This window comes from Balaenoptera borealis (assembly GCF_965194805.1).
Source record: "Balaenoptera borealis genome assembly, chromosome: X".
Lineage (NCBI taxonomy): Eukaryota > Metazoa > Chordata > Mammalia > Artiodactyla > Balaenopteridae > Balaenoptera > Balaenoptera borealis.
In genome coordinates, this window is record NC_138881.1 from 118,860,192 (window position 1) to 118,872,131 (window position 11,940).

Below are 11,940 nucleotides of genomic sequence, written 5' to 3' on the forward strand. Positions count from 1 at the left end.
TCATCCACCAGAACACAGGCACTAGTGCTCTCTACTAGGAAGCCTACACAACCCACTGAACCAACCTTAGTCACTGGGGAAAGACACCAAAAACAATGGGAACTACGAACCTGAAGCCTGCGAAAAGGAGACCCCAAACACAGTAAGTTAAGCAAAATTAGAAGACAGAGAAACACACAGCAGATGAAGGAGAAAGATAAAAACCAAAAGACCTGACAAATGAAGAGGAAATAGGCAGTTGACCTGAAAAAGAATTCAGAATAATGATAGTAAAGATGATCCAACATCTTGGAAATACAATGGAGAAAATACAAGAAACCTTTAACAAGGACCTAGAAGAACTACAGAGCAAACAAACAGTGATAGACAACACAATAAATGAAATTAACAATTCTCTAGGAGGGACCAAGAGCAGAATAACTGAGGCAGAAGAACGGATAAGTGATCTGGAAGATAAAATAGTGGAAATAACTACTGAAGAGCAGAATACAGAAAAAAGAATGAAAAGAATTGAGGACAGTCTCAGAGAACTCTGGGACAACATTAAATGCACCAACATTCGAATTATAAGGTTCCCAGAAGAAGAAGAGAAAAAGAAAGGGTCTGAGAAAATATTTGAAGAGATTATAGTTGAAAACTTCCCTAACACGGGAAAGGAAATAGTTAATCAAGTAGAGGAAGCACAGAGAGTCCCATACAGGATAAATCCAAGGAAAAACACGCCAAGACACATATTAATCAAACTATGAAAAATTAAATACAAAGAAAAAATATTGCAAGGGAAAAACAACAAATAACACACAAGGGAATCCCCATAAGGATAACACCTGATCTTTCAGCAGAAACTCTGAAAGCCAGAAGGGAGTAGCAGGATATATTTAAAGTGATGAAGGAGGAAAATCCTACAACCAAGATTACTCTACCCAGCAAGGATCTCATTCAGATTTGATGGAGACATTAAAAACTTTACAGACAAGCAAAAGCTAAGAGAATTCAGCACCACCAAACCAGCTTTACAACAAATGCTAAAAGCACTTTTCTAGGCAGGAAACACAAGAGAAGGAGAAAACCTACAATAACAAACCCAAACCAATTAAGAAAATGGTAATAGGAACATACATATCGATAATTACCTTAAATGTAAATGGACTGAATGCTCAAACAAAAAGACATAGACTGGTTGAATAGATATAAAACCAAGACCTGTATATATGCTGTCTACAGGAGACCCACCTCAGACCTAGGGACACATACAGACTGAAAGTGAGGGGATAGAAAAAGATATTCCATGCAAATGGAAATCAAAACAGCACTGGAATAGCAATTCTAATATCAGACAAAATAGACTTTAAAACAAAGACTATTACAAGAGACAAAGAAGGACCCTACATAATGATCAAGGGATCAATCCAAGAAGAAGATATAACAATTGTAAATATTTATGCACCCAACATAGGAGAACCTCAATACATAAGGCAAATACTAACAGCCATAAAAGGGGAAATCGACAGTAACACAATCATAATAGGGGACTTTAACACCCCACTTTCACCAATGGACAGATCATCCAAAATGAAAATAAATAAGGAAACACAAGCTTTAAATGATACATTAAACAAGATGGACTTAATTGATATTTATAGGACATTCCATCCAAAAACAACAGAATACACATTCTTTTCAAGTGCTCATGGAACATTCTCCAGGATAGATCATATCCTGGGTCACAAGTCAAGCCTTAGTAAATTTAAGAAAACTGAAATTGTATCAAGTATCTTTTCCGACAACAGCGCTATGAGACTAGGTATCAATTAAAGGAAAAAATCTGTAAAAAATACAAGCACATGGAGGCTAAACAATACACAACTTAATAACCAAGAGATCACTGAAGAAATCAAAGGGGAAATCAAAAAATACCTAAAAACAAATGACAATGAAAACAGGATGACCCAAAACCTATGGGATGCAGCAAAAGCAGATCTAAGAGGGAAGATTATAGCAATAGAATCCTACCTCAAGAACAAGAAACATCTCAAATAAACAACCTAACCTTACACCTAAAGCAATTAGAGAAAGAAGAACAAAAAACCCCAAAGTTAGCAGAAGGAAAGAAATCATAAAGATCAGATCAGAAATAAATGAAAAAGAAATGAAGGAAACGATAGCAAAGATCAATAAAACTAAAAGCTGGTTCTTTGAGAAGATAAACAAAATTGATAAACCATTAGCCAGACTCATCAAGAAAAAAAGGGAGAAGACTCAAATCAACAGAATTAGAAATGAAAAAGGAGAAGTAACCACTGACACTGCAGATATACAAAGAATCATGAGAGATTACTACAAGCAATGCTATGCCAATAAAAGGGACAACATGGAAGAAATGGACATATTCTTAGAGAAGCACAACCTTCCGAGACTGAACCAGGAAGAAATAGAAAATATGAACAGACCAATCACAAGCACTGAAATTGAAACTGTGATTAAAAATCTTCCAACAAACAATAGCCCAGGACCAGATGGCTTCACAGGTGAATTCTATGAAACATTTAGAGAAGAGCTAACACCTATCCTTCTCAAACTCTTCCAAAATACACCCGACGGAGGAACACTCCCAAACTCATTTTACGAGGCCACCATCACCCTGATATCAAAACCAGACAAAGATGTCTCAAAGAAAGAAAACTACAGGCCAATATCACTGATGAACATAGACGTAAAACTCCTCCACAAAATACTAGCAAACAGAATCCAACAGCACATTAAAAGGATCATACACCATGATCAAGTGGGGTTTATCCCAGGAATGCAAGGATTCTTCAATATACGCAAATCAATCAATGTGATACACCATATTAACAAATTGAAGGAGAAAAACCATATGATCATCTCAATAGATGCAGAGAAAGCTTTCGACAAAATTCAACACCCATTTATGATAAAAACCCTCCAGAAAGTAGGCATAGAGGGAACTTTCCTCAGCATCATAAAGGCCATATATGACAAACCCACAGCCAACATCATCCTCAATGGTGAAAAAGTGAAACCATTTCCACTAAGATCAGGAACAAGACAAGGTTGCCCACTCTCACCACTATTATTCAGCATAGTTTTGGAAGATTTAGCCAAAGCAATCAGAGAAGAAAAAGAAATAAAAGGGATCCAAATCGGAAAAGAAGAAGTAAAGCTGTCACTGTTTGCAGATGACATGATACTATACATAGAGAATCCTAAAGATGCTACCAGAAAACTACTAGAGCTAATCAATGAATTTGGTAAAGTAGCAGGATACAAAGTTAATGCACAGAAATCTCTTGCATTCCTATACAGTAATGATGAAAAATCTGAAAGTGAAATTAAGAAAACACTCCCATTTACCATTGCAACAAAAAGAATAAAATACATAGGAATAAACCTACCTAAGGAGACAAAAGCCCTGTATGCAGAAAATTGTAAGACACTGATGAAATAAATTAAAGATGATACAAATAGATGGAGAGATATACCATGTTCTTGGATTGGAAGAATCAACATTGTGAAAATGACTCTACTACCCAAAGCAATCTACAGATTCAATGCAATCCCTATCAAACTACCAATGGCATCTTTCACAGAACTAGAACCAAAAATTTCACAATTTGTATTGAAACACAAAAGATCCCGAATAGCCAAAGCAATCTTGAGGAAGAAAAAGGGAGTTGGAGGAATCAGGCTCCCTGACTTCAGACTATACTACAAAGCGATAGCAATCAAGACAGTACGGTACTGGCACAAAACCAGAAATATACATCAATGGAACAGGACAGAAAGCCCAGAGATAAACCCATGCACATTTGGTCACCTTATGTTTGATAAAGGAGGCAAGAATATACAGTGGAGAAAAGACAGCCTCTTCAATAAGTGGTGCTGGGAAAACTGGACAGCTACATGTAAAAGAATGAAATTAGAACACTCCCTAACACCATACACAAAAATAAACTCAAAATGGATTAAGGACCTTAATGTAAGGCCAGACACTATCAAACCCTTAGAGGAAATCATAGGAAGAACACTCTATGACATAAATCACAGTAAGATCCTTTTTGACCCACCTCCTAGAGAAATGGAAATAAAAACAAAAATAAACAATGCGACCTAATGAAACTTCAAAGCTTTTGCACATCAAAGGAAACCATAGACAAGACGAGAAGACAGCCCTCAGATTAGGAGAAAATATTTGCAAACAAAGCAACTGACAATGGATTAATCTCCAAAATTTACAAGCAGCTCATGCAGCTCAATATCAGAAAAACAAACAACCCAATCCAAAAATGGGCCGAAGTCCTAAATAGACATTTCTCCAAAGAAGATACACAGATTGCCAACAAACACCTGAAAGGATGCTCAACATCATTAATCATTAGAGAAGTGCAAATCAAAACTACAATGAGATATCATCTTACACCGGTCAGAATGGCCATCCTCAAAAAATCTACAAACAATAAATGCTGGAGAGGGTGTGGAGAAAAGGGAACCCTCTTGCACTGTTGGTGGGAATGTAAATTGATACAGCCACTATGGAGAACAGTATGGAGGTTCCTTAAAAAACTACAAATAGAACCACCATACGACCCAGCAATCCCACTACTGGGCATATACCCTGAGAAAACCATAATTCAAAAAGAGTCATGTACCACAATGTTCATTGCAGCTCTATTTACAATAGCCAGGACATGGAAGCAACCTAAGTGTCCACCGACAGATGAATGGATAAAGAAGATGTGGCACATATATACAATGGAATATTACTCAGCCATGAAATGAAACGAAATTGAGTTATTTGTAGTGAGGTGGATGGACCTAGAGTCTGTCAGAGTGAAGTAAGTCAGAAAGAGAAAAACAAATACCGTATGCTAACACATATATATGGAATCTAAAAAAAAAATGGTAATGAAGAACCTAGGGGCAAGACAGGAATAAAGACACAGACCTACTAGAGAATGGACTTGAGGATACGGGGAGGGGGAAGGGTAAGCTGTGACAAAGTGAGAGAGCGGCATGGACATATATACACTACCAAACGTAAAATAGATAGCTAGTGGGAAACAGCCAAATAGCACAGGGAGATCAGCTCGGTGCTTTGTGACCACCTAGAGGGGGCGGATAGGGAGGGTGGGAGGGAGGGAGATGCAAGAGGGAAGAGATATGGGAACATATGTATATGTATAACTGATTCACTTTGTTATAAAGCAGAACCTAACACACCATTGTAAAGCAATTATACTCCAATAAAGATGTTTAAAATAAAAAAAGACACATGTACCCCAATATTCATTGCAGCACTATTTATAATAGCCAACACATGGAAACAACCTAAATGTCCATCGACAGATTAATGGATAAAGAAGATGTGGCACATATATACAATGGAATATTACTGAGTCATACAAAGAAAGGAAACTGAGTTATTTGTAGTGAAGTGGATGGACCTAGAGTCTGTCATACAGAGTGAAGTAAGTCAGAACGAGAAAAACAAATATCATACATTAATGCATATATGTGAAATCTAGAAAAATGGTACAGATAAACCTATTTGCAGGGCCGGAACAGAAAGACAGACATAGAGAATGGACGTTTGGACACAGTGGGGTAAGGGGAGGGTGGGATGAATTGGGAGATTAGGTTTGACATAAATACACTACCATGTGTAAAATAGATAGCTAGCTGAAACCTGCTGTATAGCGCAGGGAGCTCAGCTTGATGCTCTGTGATGACCTAGGTGGGTGGGATGGGGGGGTCCAAGAGGGAGGGGATGTATGTATACATATAGCTGATTCACTTCACTGTACAGCAAAAACTAACACAACATTGTAAAGCAATTATACTCCAATTAAATATAAATTAATGAAAAAAAATAACTTGAATACATGGACATTTATGTACCCACTTTTAAGCCTAAGAAATAGCGCATTAGCAGCACATTTGAAAACCTTGTGTGTCCGTTCTCAATTGCATATTTTTTTCCTTCCAATCCAGAAGTAACCACTGTCCTGAGTTTGCATTAAGCACTCCCTTGCTAACTTTATGATCTGAATGTATATGTGATACCTACTCCAAAAATATATATGCTGATTGGTTTTGCCTGATCTGTTAAATAAAATAGAATTGTATACACTTTTCTGGACTTTCTTTTCTCACTAAATATTGTTTTAAAGATTTATATATATATATGGCTGTTATTTTTACTGCTGTATAATATTCCATTGCATTAATATGCTATGTTTTATATATTTTGGGGTAATTATGATTTATTTATCAATATTACTTATTGTCTTTTCCCTCAACATAAATGCTGGCTCTGTAGGAAGGTCCTTTTTTTTCTGTTTCTTTTACTATTGTATCAACTGTATGGAGTCCACTCTTGAAATTCAATGAATATTAAATCTCAAATACAAATGAAATTCTTCCTGATATAAAATTTTAAATGTACTGGAGACACCGGTATTTCACAGATGTCAGTAAACATTTTTTATAAAGTGTTCAAATCAACAACAGTAGCCATTGAAAAATGCAAATTAAAAACCACAATAAGACACCTTTCCAAACCTAAAAATTAAAAACGACAAGATGTGATGCAAGGCAAACTCATGCATTACTGATAGGGATTTAGAGTAGTACAACAACAATGTTGGAAAACATTTTGGCATTATCTAGTAAAGGGGCAGATAAACAGAACATACAGCCCCACAATTCCACTTCTAGGTATAGGCCCTAGTTAAATACTTGCACCAGGTAACAAGTATAAGGAAGGTCGTATCAGACTGTTTTTGTTTTTCTATTAAAAACTAACAAAAAACCACAATGGAAACAACACATTTTATTCATTTCTTTATTCAACATATATTTTTGATCACCTACTAAATATTTGCTAAGCACTTCAAATATATTAACTCTTTCAATCCTCACAACAATCCTATTAGGTAGATATGATTAATATCCACATTTTAAAGGTGGAGGAAGTGAGGTTTAGAGAAGTTAAATACCTTGCTCAAAATCACAGCTACTAAGTGGAATAGCCATTATTGCAATCCAGGAAGTCTAACTCTAGAGTCCAAGTTCCAAAAGATAACTTCTGAGGGCGACAACTCCCAACAGTGTTTGTGAGAGAATTCCAAAGATAGTCAAGACGGCCTTAACTCTGATGCTTGAGCACTGAGTGAATCGCTTCCAGTGTATTTCTCTACCATCTCATTGATATATTCTGATTTATCACACAATTATATGTAACATGCTTTTTCAATGGCCCAGACCATCTGACTGTTCTTTGTTTAGGCACAGTCTGAACTGAAATTCTCCTGCCAAGTAGGGTAATGGGCTGAACTGTCTCTAGAGGGCTATTCCAGCCTGAAGGTTTTGTGATTGAAGTTTTATATCAAGCAGATTCTTTATTCCATAAAAGATGAAGAAAGTGTATCTATTAACACCCTTCAATATCCCTCAGGCTATCTCAGTTTGAAAAAAATCATGAAATAAACTGTGGCTTCTAGCAGAGTCCTCATCAGTTTAGGCTTAGCAACTGAAACATAGATGTGTCTCAGGACATATCAAAAGAATGATCTCCCTAAAAGGGAAACAAAATTCCTTTAACTTTTTTGACAATCACTCATCTTTTCCTGGTTAGACATGAATATGTAGTGACTATGAACACATTTCACTATTGTTATTATTATTATTTCCGTTTACATTTAAAAGGGATTATAAAGTTTTCACAGTAATTTCAACTGCATAAGAGCCTTTGAACCTCACAAAAACTCTACTAGCTTTTCAGGGCAAGAGTTTTATATTTTTCTGTGGTTTTCACAGCAGTATATTGAAATCCTTCTTCTAATACTATGGACATCAGGAAGAGTCTTATTATGATTTAATCTTTACTAAATCGCAAAAAGAGTCCTAGGACCTTTCCTACACAAAAGAGCTGAAAAAATATCTCCCTATTGGGCTGACAATCTAAGATAAGGTAATTAAAATATAAATCACCAGGTAATGATAGGTGACTGGCATTAGGGAGATATATTTGGCAACTGGTGTTATTTTAATTACCCACATCCTACAGAGCACAGACTATTCATTCAGAGGGCAGAGAAACTGATGGTCAGGGAGGACTCGATTAAAAATTGTGCTTGAAGGAAGGATTTGCACTTTGGAGATACGAAAACAAGTAGGCAAGGACAGATCATGAACACCATGGAAGAGAGATGGGAGAAGGTCCAAAAATGGTAGAGTGTTCATTTGTGTAAAGATATGTTTTTGTTATGTTTTGAGAATAATAATGGCACATACGTTTATACACTGCTATTGAAATTGGGAAAACTTTATAGCATCTATTATTCAATTTGCTCCTCACAAAATAGTATGTAGACAGGAAAGGTTTTATGGTCAGATTACCAATGAGGTTACAGATTCTAAAAGGTTGACTTTACTTGGCAAGCAGCATGTAAGTGGTGATTGATGGGGCAGAGACTAGCATTCACGCCATCTGAACGCTTTTTCTGGGCATTATCCACTCAACTACATTTTTCAGTACTCATTTTTCCTCTTGAGTTTTCACTTCTATAAAATGGCAATAACATCATCACCTTGATAGGGTTATTATTAGATTTAAATAATTTTGAAAACAACTGTGTTTCACACACACAAATGCATAGTACATTTCTCTTTTTGTTCATTTAGCAAATACTTGTTGAGTACCTACTAATGTGCTGGGCACTAATCCAAAGCTCTAGGAATAGAGTACCAATTAATACAAAGTCCTTTTTTTGTGGAACATATATTCTGGTGGGGAAGGGGGGAGCGAATGTAAATGAATAAGCAAAACATATGTTTATGTGCTCCAGGGAAAACTAAAGCAGAGTAATGTGAATCTAGAGAGCACTGGGGAGGGGATGAGGAAATGTTATTTTCTGTATGGTTGCCACTGAAACAATAATAAATGTGCAGAGACTTAAAATCAAGAGTTTTCCAAGTAGAGGAAAGATCATATACAAAAGCCCTGAGGAAGGACCATTCCTAGAGTGTTCAAAGGACATCAACCAGGTCTGTGTGGTGAGGCAGAGTGATGGAGGGGAAGCATAGTGTAAGATGAGATCAGGGAAGTAGATGAGAGTGAGGGAATTGTAGATGCTGCAGGACGTTGTTCATTACAGGTGGGACTGTACCTGTTACTGTCAGTGAAGTGTGGAGCCACTGGACAGTTTTGAATAGAGCAGTGACAGGATATGACCTAACTTTCTAAATGATCATTTTTTTCTGTGTTGAGAAGAGACTATCTGGGAACAAAGGTGAAAGCAGTTGCAAAGCTGAGATGAGAGATGATGGTGATTTGGACAATTTGCTATCAGTGGAGGTAATGAGAAGGGATTGAATATTGGATAGATTTAGAAGGAAATGCTAACATGTTTTGCTTGCAGTTTGGGTGTGGGATGTGAAAGAAAGTGGAATCAAGAGCGACTCCACTGATGTTGGCCTGAGTGGCTGGAAGGATGGAGTTACCACTAAGATGGGGAAGATTATGGAAAGCCAGGTATGTGGGATGGAAGGTAAAATAGGAATTCTGTTTGATGCAAATTAGGTTTGAGCTGCTTAAGACCTGTTTGTTTCACTTATCTACTTTTAGGCAACAAACAACCCATCACTTAGTGGCTTAGAACAGAAACAGTAATAGCATTTGTTTTGCTCAAAAGTCTGCGATTTGGTATGGCTTAATGGGGACAGTCGACCTCTGTTCCACTGTGTTAACTGGGGTGGTTCAAAATGGGGGGCTAGAATGATCTAAAACTTCACTTATTCACATGTCTGATACTTATATACTGTCAACAGGAATCTTGCCTGTGAGTATTGGCTAGAGCACTAGCAGGTGACCTCTTCATGTGGCATAGGCTTCCTCACAACATGGTGGTTGGGTTTCATGGACAATCATAATGAGATACACAAAGGCAAATCATGGATTGCCTTTTATGACCCAGCTTTGGAAGTTACACAGTGTCAATTAGGCCACGTTCTATCATGGAGGCAATCACAAAGGCGTATGCATGTTTAAGTGGAGAAGAAATAGACACCACCTCTGGATGAGGGAGTGGCAAGGTTCCGGTAGAGTGTGTGAGATTGGAAATATTGCTTGTTACCATTTCTGTAAGATATAATCTGTCACAACATTCAAGTGGAGATTTTGAATAGGCAGATGAACATGGGAGTCTGGAGTTCAAGGTAGTACTGTTGCCAGAGATATAAAATAGGAATTCTTTAACAAAAAATATGTTTAAATAAGAAGGATTAAATGAGATCATCTAGGGAATTAGTATGGATAGAAAAGAAAAGCAGTCTAAGGACTGAGCTCTGGAGAATTCCAATACATACAGGTCAGAGAGATAAAGGTGAGGCAGCAAAGAATGAACACAAACAAAGAGTGAGAAAGAAAAAAAAGAGGAAGAGGGGATGTCCTAGAAGCCAAGCAAAGAAAGTGTTTCAAGCAGGAGTCATCATGTCATCAACTCTATAAAACCCTGCTGAGTCGAGCCAAATGAAACTAAACAAGTGGTTGTTGGTATCCGAAAGGTGGAAGTTATGGCTCACATTGGTAAGAGCTAGTTTGGTGGAGTGATGGGAGCTAAAGTCTGACTGAAGATCCCTACACGTGACATGTCTGAGAGAGAGGAGGGCGCCCGGTGTGTGCCAGGTGCAGAGGCAACCTCAGCACATTTTGTGGGATTCAAGCATGAATGCTCTGCAGGTGAGAAGAGGAGTCAGAGAATAGGAGAAGTTGGAAATGGAGGATAAAGACAAATTTTTTTGGAGTAATACTAACTGTTATGGTCTAAAGAAGCTAAATTCAATGTTACTAAACCATTTTTTAAAAATTGAAGTGCAGTTGATTTACAAAGTTGTGTTAGTTCCAGGTGTACAGCAAAGTGATTCAGTTACATATAGATATATCTATTCTTTTTCAGATTCTTTTCCCTTACAGCTTATTACAAGATATTGAATATAGTTCCCTGTGCTATACAGTAGGTCCTTGTTGTTTATTTTATATGTAGTAGTGTGCATCTATTAATCCCAAACTCCTAATTACAAATATTTTTATAGACATATCTTAATCTTTTCCTTTATTTTTACATTATTCCTTTCATTTAGATGTCACCTTAATATATGAGTTTCCTGTTGCCATCGTAACAAATGTCCATGCTTTTAGTGGCTTAACACAAGAGTGATTCATGCTCTTGCAGTTCTTAAAGTCAGATTTCTGAGGTGAGACCTACAGAGCTGAAATCAAGGTATAGGAAGGGCTGGTTCCCTCTGAGGTCTCTAAGGGAGAAAATCCATTCCTTGTCTCTTCCAGCCTCTAGAAGCTGCCAGCATTCCTTAGTTAGTGGCTGCATCACTCCAATCTCTGCTTTCATCATCACCAACCTTCTCAGTCTGACCTTCTTGACTTCCTCTTATAAGGATAATGTTGATGAAATGCGGCCTACCTGGAAAACCCAGGATAATCTCCACATCACAAGATTCTTAACTAATCACATCAACAAAGAACCTTTTGCCATGTAAGGTAACATTAACAGCTTCTGGGAACTAGGACATGAATATCTTCGGAGGAACCTCATTTAGCCAACCACACCTATCAATATTAAGACATCTGAATGCAGAATAAAAATGTCCTTTCTTACTTGGAAATTATTTTTTCTTTGAGTTGTGAGATTTTGAAATAACTACCCTTTTCTCTAGTTACTTTCCTCATGCTAGAAATATAAATCACTTCTACCGCCTTCAATTTTTTCCATATTAGAACAGAAAAAGGTCATTGTTTACAGGGCTGTTTAAAAGAGAACATGTAGTGACATGTGTTTATTTATGACATCTTTGTCTCCATGAAGTCTCAGATGCCTGCATGTAGATGTCTGCAAAGAGAGA